The 13027-nt window shown below is 44.3% G+C and overlaps 2 long non-coding RNA genes and 1 pseudogene across 3 annotated transcripts; 1 reads left to right on the forward strand and 2 right to left on the reverse strand.

Annotated features, from left to right (window-relative positions):
- Nucleotides 1-1186: 1186 nt before the first annotated feature.
- LOC127917472 (uncharacterized) lies at nucleotides 1187-5509 on the forward strand. 2 transcript variants are annotated; one of them, XR_008097454.1, is made up of 2 exons: nucleotides 1187-1295; nucleotides 5293-5509. It is a non-coding gene; the product is annotated as an uncharacterized LOC127917472 (long non-coding RNA). The 2 variants fall into 2 exon arrangements; XR_008097453.1 differs by lacking the exon at nucleotides 1187-1295 and adding an exon at nucleotides 4581-4677.
- Nucleotides 5510-7375: 1866 nt separating this feature from the next.
- On the reverse strand, nucleotides 7376-9067 carry LOC127917473 (gastrula zinc finger protein XlCGF57.1-like; annotated as a pseudogene).
- Nucleotides 9068-9295: 228 nt separating this feature from the next.
- Nucleotides 9296-10259, reverse strand: LOC127917470 (uncharacterized). Its single transcript, XR_008097451.1, has 3 exons — nucleotides 10044-10259; nucleotides 9915-9998; nucleotides 9296-9433 (listed from the first exon to the last, which is right to left on the reverse strand). It is a non-coding gene; the product is annotated as an uncharacterized LOC127917470 (long non-coding RNA).
- Nucleotides 10260-13027: the final 2768 nt, after the last annotated feature.

A 13027-nucleotide genomic window follows, 5' to 3' on the forward strand; every position in this document is an offset into this window, starting at 1 on the left:
GTAACAATGAAGGTCTGTTCCTTAGTTCATTCAGTTGTACAAATCTCCAGGTGGTGGGAACAGGCCATCTCCAGATTGTCGAGAATGTTGATTTATACTGACTGGCCTTGACTTCGTGCTGATAACGCGAAGGCTCAAGAGCTAGGGGGCCCCTCTGCTTGTGAAATGGAACGTTTGGAAAACGCTGACGTCATTTTCAGTTTATAACCTGTGGAAATGTGTGTAAGCATTTAGTACTCTCTTGTAATAAACACTGTTTACCTTTGGCTTTTAAGACTGGTCTCAATCTACTTCATGCATAATTAATGAACTTACAACTCATTAATGAAATAGAAATGAGTGCGAATTGATTTTGGCAATAAAACATACAGGAATATAGAATTCCTCTATCAGGCAGGGACTGTGAGACTAGTCAGGATCGAGGCAAAGACGAACAGAGCAAAGTACAGAGATATCCTTAATGAAAACCTACTCCAGGACCTCAGAATAGGACCTCAGACTGGGGCAAAGTTTAACCTTCCAGGACAATGACCCTAACTACACAGCCAAGAGAACGCAGGAGTGGCTTCGGGACAAGTCTCTGAATGTCCTTGAGTGGCCCAGCCAGAGCCCGGACTTGAACCTGATCAAACATCTCTGGAGAGCCCTGAAAATAGCTGTGCAGCAACGCAAGAGAGGATCTGCAGAGAAGAATGGGAGAAACTCCCCAAATACAGGTGTGCCAAGCTTGTGGCGTCAAACCAAGAAGACTGGAGGCTGTAATCGCTGCCAAAGATGCTTCGAGCAGCACTGAGTAAAGGGTCTGAATGCTGACAATATCAGTCAAAAGTTTGGACACACTTACTCATTCTGAAAATTTCAGTTGTTTATTTTTAATACATTTGCAAAACATTTTACAAAACCAGTTTGCGTTTGTAGTGCAATTATTGTTTGCAGATTCAGGGGAAAAAACTATTTCATATATTTTCGAATAAGGCCGTAACGTAACAAAATGTGGGAAAAGTCAAGGGGTCTAGACACTTTCAAATGCTCTGTATATATTTATAGAAACAATGTGAACAAATGCTCTGAATATAAAAACGTAACAATACATTATGTAGATGTATATAATGAACAGACTAGGTCTATACTGCTCCTACATGGTGTAACATACATGTAGATGTATATGGAAACAGACTAGGTCTATACTGCTCCTACATGGTGTAACATCATGTAGATGTATATAATGAACAGACTAGGTCTATACTGCTCCTACATGGTGTAACAATACATCATGTATATAATGAACAGACTAGGTCTATACTGCTCCTACACATGGTGTAACAATACATCATGTAGATGTATATAATGAACAGAAGACTAGGTCTATACTGCTCCTACATGGTGTAACAATACATCATGTAGATGTATATAATGAACAGACTAGGTCTATACTGCTCCTACATTGTAGCAGGTTTCCTCCTCTTCTTCCGAAGGGGAGGCGAACGGATCAGAGGACCAATACGCGAGCGTGGTAATTTTCCATGGTACTTTTTAATGCTATAAGGTACACATGAACAAAACTAACAAAACAAAAAATGTGAAACTCAAAACAGTCCTATCTGGTGCACACACTGAGACAGGAAACAATCACCCACAAACACACAGTGAAACCCAGGCCACCTAAGTATGATTCTCAATCAGAGACAACTAATGACACCTGCCTCTGATTGAGAACCATACTAGGCCGAAACATAGAAATTCCCAAAACCTAGACAAACAAACATAGACTGCCCACCCAACTCACGCCCCTGACCATACTAACAAAAACACAAAACACAGAAAATAAAGGTCAGAACGTGACAGTACCCCTCAGCAAAGGTGCGGACTCCGGCCGCAAAACCTTGACCTATAGGGAGGGTCTGGTGGGCATCTGTCCGCGGTGGCGGTTCTGGCGCTGACGCGGACCCCACTTCACCATTGTCTTATTGTCCGCCTCCGTGGCTTTCTCACCATGGCAACCCCTCTCAATGACCCCACTGGACAGAGGGGCAGCTCGGGACAGAGGGGCAGGGCCTGGACAGAGGGACAGGGGCTCTGGACAGAGGGACAGGGGCTCTGGCGCTTCTGGGCTGAGGGGCTCTGGGCGCCCTGGGCTGAGGGGCTCTGAGGGGCGCCCTGGGTTGAGGGACGCTCTGGCGCGGCGCCGGCAGGCGGGGGCTCCTGGCAGCGGCGCCGGACAAGCGGGGGCTCCGGCAGCTGCAGCCGGACAGGCAGGGGCTCAGGGCAGCGGCGCTCGGACAGGCGGGAGGCTCCGGCAGCGGCGCCGGACAGGCGGGACGCTCCGGCAACGGCGCCGGACAGGCGGGAGCACCTGCAGAGGAGACAGAGAGACAGCCTGGGCGTGGAGGCTGCTACAGGAGGCAGCGGCGCCGGACAGGCGGGACGCCCAGCAGCGGCGCCGGACAGGAGGGACGCTCCGGCAGCGGCGCCAGACAGGCGGGACGCTCCGGCAGCGGCGCCAGACAGGCGGGACGCCAGCAGCGGCGCCGGACAGGCGGGACGCTCCGGCAGCAGCGCCGGACAGGCGGGAGGCTCCGGCAGCAGCGCCGGACAGGCGGGAGGCTCCGGCAGCGGCGCCGGACAGGCGGGAGGCTCCGGCAGCGGCGCCGGACAGGCGGGAGGCTCGGACAGGCGGGAGGCTCCGCAGCGGCGCGGACAGGCGGGAGGCTCCGGCAGCGGCGCCGGACAGGCGGGAGGCTCCGGCAGCGGCGCCGGACAGGCGGGAGGCCCGGCAGCGGCGCCGGACAGGCGGGAGGCACCTGACAGGCGTGGGAGGACAGAGCGGGACGCCGGTGCGGGAGGCCCGGACAGGTGGGAGGCTCCGGCAGCGGCGCCGGACAGCGGAGGCCCAGCAGCAGCGCCCGGACAGGCGGGAGGCTCCGCAGCGGCGCCGGACAGGCGGGGGCCCGGCAGTGGCGCCGGACAGGCGGGAGGCTCCGGACAGGCGGGAGGCTCCCGGCAGGCGCCGGACAGGCGGGAGGCTCCGGCAGCGCGCCGGACAGGCGGGAGGCTCCGGCAGCGGCGCCGGACAGGCGGGGAGGCCCGGACAGGCGGGAGGCTCCGGCAGCGGCGCCGACAGGCGGGAGGCTCCGGCAAGCGGCGCCGGACAGGCGGGAGCACCTGCAGGGAGGAGACTGAGAGACAGCCTGGTGCGTGGGGCTGCCACAGGAACTACCAGGCTGGGGGAGACTTTCAGGAGGCTTGGTGTTAGAGGAGCCTGAAAGACCGGGCTGTGGGGGAGCACTGGAGCTCTGGTGCGCAACCTGGCACCACTTCCCAGGCTGGGACAACTACTCGAGCCCGGACCTCAAGAGTGCAGGCACAGGTTGAACCGGCTGTGGGTAAGCACGGAGATCTAGTGCTTACTACACGCACCTCTCCCCTAGGCTCCACTCCCACAGTTGCCCGGTACGAGCGGAGCGCAGGCAGAGGACGCACTGCACCCTCCCAGCGCCCCGGAGACACAGCACGCAGAGCCGGCGCAGGATCCTGACCAAGACTGCGTACCGGCGACCAGACCCGCTGAGCAGGCACCATACGCCCTGGCTCAATGCCCACACTCGCATGGCACTCTCGGGGGGCTGCCCTATAGCGCACCGGGCTATGGACACGCACTGGCGACACCGTGCGCTCAACCGCATAACACGGTGCCTGACCAGTAATGCGCTGCTCACTTAATAAGCACGAGGAGTGAGCCAGGTCTGCTACCTGGCTTAGTACCACACCTCGTGTGCCCCCCAAAAAAAAAAAATTTGGGGCTGCCTCTCGTGCCTGTCGCACTGCCGTGCTGGCTCCTCATATTGCCGCCTCAGATCAGCTGCCTCCAGCTCTGCCTTAAGTGATTTTTCCAGCCAACCTCATTCTCCTGTAACCTTCCTTCTTGCATTGCTCCATCGAATCCCCAGGCGGCTCCGGCACTCTCCCTGGGCCGACCGCCCACCTATCTATCTCCCTCCCGGGGTTGTGTAGTCCAGATTCAGCTCTGATGCTGGCCGCTGTTGTTGCTGCTGCTGCTGCTGTCGTCGCTGTCCTTACCACGCCGCTGGTCCGATTGTGGTGGGTGATTCTGTAACGAAGCCTCCTCTTCTTCCGAAGAGGGAGAGGCGAAACGGATCAGAGGACCAATACGCGGCGTGGTAATTTTCCATGGTACTTTTTAATGCTATAAGGTACACATGAACAAAACTAACAAAACAAAAAATGTGAAACTCAAAACAGTCCTATCTGGTGCACACACTGAGACAGGAAACAATCACCCACAAACACACAGTGAAACCCAGGCCACCTAGTGATGATTCTCAATCAGAGACAACTAATGACACCTGCCTCTGATTGAGAACCATACTAGGCCGAAACATAGAAATTCCCAAAACCTAGACAAACAAACATAGACTGCCCACCCAACTCACGCCCCTGACCATACTAACTAAACACAAAACACAGAAAATAAAGGTCAGAACGTGACATACATGGTGTAACAATACATCATGTAGATGTATATAATGAACAGACTAGGTCTATACTGCTCCTACATGGTGTAACAATACATCATGTAGATATATATAATGAACAGACTAGGTCTATACTGCTCCTACATGGTGTAACAATACATCATGTATATAATGAACAGACTAGGTCTGTACTGCTCCTACATGGTGTAACAATACATCATGTAGATGTATATAATGAACAGACTAGGTCTATACTGCTCCTACATGGTGTAACAATACATCATGTATGTAATGAACAGACTAGGTCTATACTGCTCTCTGCATGGTGTAACAATACATCATGTAGATGTATATAATGAACAGACTAGGTCTATACTGCTCCTACATGGTGTAACAATACATCATGTAGATGTATATAATGAACAGACTAGGTCTATACTGCTCCTACATGGTGTAACAATACATCATGTAGATGTATATAATGAACAGACTAGGTCTATACTGCTCCTACATGGTTTAACATCATGTAGATGTATATAATGAACAGACTAGGTCTATACTGCTCCTACATGGTTTAACATCATGTAGATGTATATAATGAACAGACTAGGTCTATACTGCTCCTACATGGTGTAACAATACATCATGTAGATGTATATAATGAACAGACTAGGTCTATACTGCTCCTACATGGTGTAACAATACATCATGTAGATGTATATAATGAACAGACTAGGTCTATACTGCTCCTACATGGTGTAACAATACATCATGTAGATGTATATAATGAACAGACTAGGTCTATACTGCTCCTACATGGTGTAACAATACATCATGTAGATGTATATAATGAACAGACTAGGTCTATACTGCTCCTACATGGTGTAACAATACATCATGTATATAATGAACAGACTAGGTCTATACTGCTCCTACATGGTGTAACAATACATCATGTATATAATGAACAGACTAGGTCTATACTGCTCCTACATGGTGTAACAATACATCATGTAGATGTATATAATGAACAGACTAGGTCTATACTGCTCCTACATGGTGTAACAATACATAGATATAGGTGTATAAAATTAACATCCACAGTTTAAAAAAATATCAGTTTACTTTTATTCAGTTAAATGTTGAAATAATCCAATCATTTTTACAAATCAGCACCTGTGTTTTATCTGATGGAACAGTACTGATGGACACTACATGATGGAACAGTACTGATGGACACTACATGATGGAACAGTACTGATGGAACAGTACTGATAGACACTACATGATGGAACAGTACTGATAGACACTACATGATGGAACAGTACTGATAGACACTACATGATGGACCAGTACTGATAGACACTACATGATGGAACAGTACTGATAGACACTACATGATGGAACAGTACTGATAGACACTACATGATGGAACAGTACTGATAGACACTACATGATGGACCAGTACTGATAGACACTACATGATGGAACAGTACTGATGGACACTACATGATGGAACAGTACTGATAGACACTACATGATGGAACAGTACTGATGGACACTACATGATGGAACAGTACTGATAGACACTACATGATGGACCAGTACTGATGGACACTACATGATGGAACAGTACTGATGGACACTACATGATGGAACAGTACTGATAGACACTACATGATGGAACAGTACTGATGGACACTACATGATGGAACAGTACTGATAGACACTACATGATGGAACAGTACTGATGGACACTACATGATGGAACAGTACTGATGGACACTACATGATGGAACAGTACTGATGGACACTACATGATGGAACAGTACTGATGGACACTACATGATGGAACAGTACTGATGGACACTACATGATGGAACAGTACTGATAGACACTACATGATGGAACAGTACTGATGGACACTACATGATGGAACAGTACTGATGGACACTACATGATGGAACAGTACTGATGGACACTACATGATGGAACAGTACTGATGGACACTACATGATGGAACAGTACTGATAGACACTACATGATGGACCAGTACTGATGGACACTACATGATGGACCAGTACTGATGGACACTACATGATGGAACAGTACTGATGGACACTACATGATGGACCAGTACTGATGGACACTACATGATGGAACAGTACTGATGGACACTACATGATGGAACAGTACTGATAGACACTACATGATGGAACAGTACTGATGGACACTACATGATGGAACAGTACTGATGGACACTACATGATGGAACAGTACTGATGGAACACTACATGATGGAACAGTACTGATGGAACACTACATGATGGAACAGTACTGATGGACACTACATGATGGAACAGTACTGATAGACACTACATGATGGAACAGTACTGATAGACACTACATGATGGAACAGTACTGATGGACACTACATGATGGAACAGTACTGATGGACACTACATGATGGAACAGTACTGATGGAACACTACATGATGGAACAGTACTGATGGAACAGTACTGATGGACACTACATGATGGAACAGTACTGATAGACACTACATGATGGAACAGTACTGATGGAACAGTACTGATGGAACAGTACTGATGGACACTACATGATGGAACAGTACTGATGGACACTACATGATGGAACAGTACTGATGGACATTGAGGTAGTAAATGTTTTATCACGTCAACAACTTAACAATGTTATCAGAACAACGTCATCTAATTATCACACAGCTTAATAATAACTACTCTACACAAATGAACTCAATGAAAAACACAACGACTAAATTCAAGAGGTTAAGATCAGAATCTAGAAAAACACATGAATGATTCATGAATTTTATTTTTATTTTTAAATAACAATATCCAAATCATATAATGAACACACAAGGGTTTATATTTATCAATAAAACAATTCATAATGAAAATGAAATACATGCAAAATCTATTCTAATTTTAGATGTGAACATGTTTTGAGAGAAAAAATTAACTAAAGAACAAAAGTAAGCCTATTTTTTTCTTACAATTTTATTTAATGTGGCATAAACCAAAGCACAAAAAGATTGTTAAAACTATAAGTCAGAACACAGCCTCTCTATTCTCTCATTCTTGATTCTATCCTGTGTGTGTTCCTTCATGCCTTTTCAGGTTCACTAACTGGGTAAAACTCTTTCCACACTGGGAGCATTGGAAAGGCTTCTCTCCTGTGTGTGTCATCTCGTGCTTTTTCAGTGTCCCTAAAAAGGTAAAACTCTTTCCGCACAAGGAGCAGTGGAAAGGCTTCTCTCCTGTGTGTATTCTCTCGTGCATTTTCAAGTTCCCTAACCAGGCAAAACTTTTTCCACACTGAGAGCATTGGAAAGGCTTATCTCCTGTGTGTGTCCGCTCATGTGATTTCAGGTCCCCGAGCTGGATAAATCTCTTTCCACAGTCTGAACAGTGGTATGGCTTCTCCCCTGTGTGTGTTCTCAAATGCATATTCAGATTCCCTAACCGGGTAAAACTCTTTCCACACTGAGAGCATTGGAAAGGCCTCTCTACAGTGTGTGTTCTCTCGTGTGATTTCAGGTCCCCTGATGAGAAAAATTTACTTTCACATTGGGAGCATTGATATGGCTTCTCTCCAGTGTGTGTTCTTTCATGCACCTTTAGATGCCCTGAGTGTCCAAAACCTTTTCCACACTGGGAGCAGTGATAAGGCTTATTTCCTGTGTGTGTCATCTCATGCATTTTCAGGTTCCCTAAATGGGTAAAACGTTTTCCACAGAAGGAGCAATGGAAAGGCTTCTCTCCTGTGTGTGTCATCTCATGCGTTTTCAAGTTCCCCAAACGGGTAAAACTTTTTCCACAATGAGAGCATTGGAATGGTTGTTCGCCTGTGTGTATTCTCTTGTGTTTTTTCAGATGTGATGACTGCATAAATCTCTTTCCACATTGAGAGCATTGGAAAGGCCTATCTACTAAATGTGTTCTCTCATGTTTTCTCAGGTCCCCTGGTGAGAAAAAACCCTTTTGACACTGGGAGCATTGATACGGCTTCTCTCCAGTGTGTGTTCTTTCGTGCACTTTTAAATGCCCCGAGTATCTAAAACCCTTTCCACACTGAGAGCATTGATACGGCTTCTCTCCTGTGTGTATTCTTTCATGCTCTTTCAGATGCGATGACTGGATAAATCTCTTTCCACACTGAGCGCATTGGAAAGGCCTCTCTAAAGACTGTGTGTGTGTTCTCTCATGTGACTTCAGGTCCCCTGGTGAGAAACATTTCTTTCACACTGGGAGCATTGATATGGCTTCTCTCCAGTGTGTCTTCTTTCATGCACCTTTAGATGCCCTGACTGTCCAAAACCCTTTCCACACTGGGAGCAGTGGTAAGGCTTCTCCCCTGTATGTGTTTTCATGTGTTCTTTCAGGTGCCCTAACCGGATAAATCTCTTGCCACACTGGGAGCAGTGGTGTGCTCTCGCTGGTTTGGACGTCTCTGGGTCAGGTTCTTCTGAAGGCCTCGTCCCGCTTTCAGAATGAGAGTCTGATCTCTCTCCTGTCAAAGACAGAGTATTTGGTTAAACAGAGAGACCTGAATGAAACCTCGACATGGTAAAACGGTCTACCTATGAGGTTTAATCTAGACTAGATCCCTCAATAAAAGAGCAGAGCTTGTCATCACAGAGTGGCTGTAGCGCTTTGAGGCCAATAAATATAAATATAATAATAAATATAAATATATACTAACATATTGTTGTTTTACATGTATTAGACCTGATAAATAGACTAGTCAGTATAGGATACATGTATTAGACCTAATGGATAAATAGACTAGTCAGTATAGGATACATGTATTAGACTAGTCAGTATAGGATACATGTATTAGACTAGTCAGTATAGGATACATGTAATAGACTAGTCAGTATAGGATACATGTATTAGACCTAATGGATAAATAGACTAGTCAGTATAGGATACATGTATTAGACTAGTCAGTATAGGATACATGTATTAGACCTAATGGATAAATAGACTAGTCAGTATAGGATACATGTATTAGACTAGTCAGTATAGGATACATGTATTAGACCTAATGGATAAATAGACTAGTCAGTATAGGATACATGTATTAGACCTAATGGATAAATAGACTAGTCAGTATAGGATACATGTATTAGACTAGCATTAGACTAAATAGCATAGATACATGTACAGACTAGTCATATAGATACATGTATTAGACTAGTCAGCATAGGATACATGTAATAGACTAGTCAGTATAGGATACATGTAATAGACTAGTCAGCATAGGATAAGGTATTGACTAGTCAGTATAGGATACATGTAACAGACTAATAGTACAGGATACATGTAATAGACTAGTCAGTATAGGATACATGTATTAGACCTAATAGATAAATAGACTAGTCAGTATAGGATACATGTATTAGACTAGTCAGTATAGGATACATGTATTAGACTAGTCAGTATAGGATACATGTAATAGACCTAATAGATAAATAGACTAGTCAGGATAGGATACATGTAATAGACTAGTCAGTATAGGATACATGTATTAGACTAGTCAGTATAGGATACATGTATTAGACTAGTCAGTATAGGATACATGTATTAGACTAGTCAGTATAGGATACATGTAATAGACTAGTCAGTATAGGATACATGTATTAGACCTAATGGATAAATAGACTAGTCAGTATAGGATACATGTAATAGACCTAATGGATAAATAGACTAGTCAGTATAGGATACATGTATTAGACTAGTCAGTGTAGAATACATGTAATAGACTAGTCAGTATAGGATACATGTAATAGACTAGTCAGTGTAGAATACATGTATTAGACTAGTCAGTACCAGTTTTAAATCTATTTCCTGTTTCAACCAGTTAATGTGGTGGTTGTATCCATACCAGTTTTAAATTCTAAGCCAATGAGATGCTTTATTATGTAGTCATTGACAGTTTTGGAAAGTTTCTACTCGTTGACAATTTCAAAAGCTGAAAAAAGATAAACTTGTGTTGAGTTCTTGACTCTCAAGTTAAAAACATTTTCCCCAATATTTTTAGTACCTTGTGAGATAAGTGATCATACTTAATGTAAAAACGAAGATAATATAAGATAAGATGTGACTGTGTTGATAATAGATCTACTTCCTTCCACTTTCACTTGGGTGATGACTATTTCCTGCTAATTAAATTTTTTCAGTTAAGAACACATTCTTATTTTCAATGACGGCCTGGGAACAGTGGGTTAAAAAAAAATGTTTAACCACTATAGCCTCATCTCTGGTTAAGAAGTTACCGACCTTCTCTGGACACTATGAACAGTTTGCATTACCAACTTTTACCATAGCAAAGGTATCACAAATGATTTGTTTGCGCTGTGCATGATAACAGAGGACCAAGTGAACAATCTACGATGCTTAAAGAGCACCAACAAAAGCAACTGGACTGGATAATCTTCCTGCAAGGTTCATAAAGGGTAGTGCTGGCCTCCCGGGTGGCGCAGTGGTTAAGGGCTGTGCCATCAGAGTCCCTGGGTTCGCGCCCAGGCTATGTCGTAACCGGCCGCGACCGGGAAGTCCGTGGGGCGACGCACAATTGGCCTAGCGTCGTCCGGGTTAAAAAAAAAAAAATTCAAACAAATAAAGGGTAGTGCTTGTGTCACTGCTAAAAGGATAACACATATTTGTAAACCTTTCTATTAGTAGTGGTACATTTCCCAAGGATCTCAAAACAGCCCCGGGGCGGTTCCACTCCACAAGAAGAGCATGTAGGAAACTACAGGCCTGTGTCAATCCTCAGCACCTCATCCAAGAAGAGCATGTAGGAAACTACAGGCCTGTGTCAAGCCTCAGCACCTCATCCAAGAAGAGCATGTAGGAAACTACAGGCCTGTGTCAATCCTCAGCACCTCATCCAAAGTTGTTGAGAGATTTGTTTTATTAATCAACTTGAGAGATAAAACTTCTTTATGAACTCCAGTCTGGCTTCATTCCACGGATTACTTGCCTTATTCACCTTTCACATTAAGCAGGAAAGTGAGAAGGGGGAACTATTCAGGTATGGTCATGTTAGACTTGCAGAAAGCTTTTGACACTGTGGACCAATGACATTCCCCTGATGAAACTGACATGCATGGGTCTAAACTATGTAGCAGTGAATTGGTTTAGGTCTTATCTGACCAACAGAACACAAGTATGTAATGTTGGTGATGTTCCGTCAGAGGCCAAATAAATATTTTATGGAGTACCGCAGGGATCCATTTTAGGTCCTCTCTTATTTCTAATATATGTTATGTGCGGCAGGGTAGCCTAGTGGTTAGAGCATTGGACTAGTAACCGAAAGGTTGCAAGTTCAAATCCCCGAGCTGACAAGGTACAAAATCTGTCGTTCTGCCCCTGAACAGGCAGTTAACCCACTGTTCCAGGGCCGTCATTGAAAATAAGAATTTGTTCTTAACTGACTTGCCTAGTAAAATAAAGGTAAAAAATAAAAAATGATATGCCAGATACAGTAAACCTGTATAAACTCTTTATTTATGCTGATGATTCAGCCATACTGGTATCAGGGAAGGATACAGTTTACATAGAAGAGACCCTCAGTAAGGAATTGCATTTTTTTTGTGATTGGTTGTGTGACAGCAAATTGTCACTACATTTTGGGAAACCCGAATCGATTTTGTTTGGAACAAAACGTAGATTGCTTAGGGTGACAAGATAACAGTAAACTGTGCAGGCAAGGAGATTGAATCTAAAACAAGTGTATCTTATCTTGGTGTGTCCCTAGATTATCCCATTCTGGAGACCTGATTGCTACTAAAATTATTTCTAAAATGGCGAACAAATATATATATTTTTATATCGTAACGTTAGACATTTTAACATTAACGTTAAGGAACTGCTTGTCTCAACCTTGACTCAGTGTCATTTTGATTATGCCTGCTCTGTTTGGTATAGTGGGCTATCAAAAAAGGTCATGCAAAATAATGTTATCAGGTACAGTTGAAGTCTGAAGTTTACATACACCTTAGCCAAATACATTTAAACTCAGTTTTTCACAATTCCTGACATTTAATCCTAGTAAAAATTCCCTGTTTTAGGTCAGTTAGGATCACCACTTTATTTTAAGAATGTGAAATGTCAGAATAATAGTAGAGAGAATGATTTATTTCAGCTTTTATTTATTTTATCACATTCCCAGTGGGTCAGAAGTTTACATACACTCAATTAGTATTTGGTAGCATTGCCTTTAAATTGTTTAACTTGGGTCAAATGTTTCGGGTAGCCTTCCACAAGTTTCCCACAATAAGTTGGGTGAATTTTGGCCCATTCCTCCTGAGAGAGCTGGTGTAACTGAGTCAGGTTGGTAGGCCTCCTTGCTCGCACATGCTTTTTCAGTTCTGCCCACAAATTGAGGTCAGGGCTTTGTGATGGCCACTCCATTACCTTAACTTTGTTGTCCTTAAGCCATTTTGCCACAACTTTGGAAGTATGCTTGTGGTGATTGTCCATTT

The sequence above is a fragment of the Oncorhynchus keta genome, unplaced genomic scaffold (genome assembly GCF_023373465.1).
Source record: "Oncorhynchus keta strain PuntledgeMale-10-30-2019 unplaced genomic scaffold, Oket_V2 Un_contig_11544_pilon_pilon, whole genome shotgun sequence".
In the NCBI taxonomy this organism is placed as follows: Eukaryota; Metazoa; Chordata; class Actinopteri; order Salmoniformes; family Salmonidae; genus Oncorhynchus; species Oncorhynchus keta.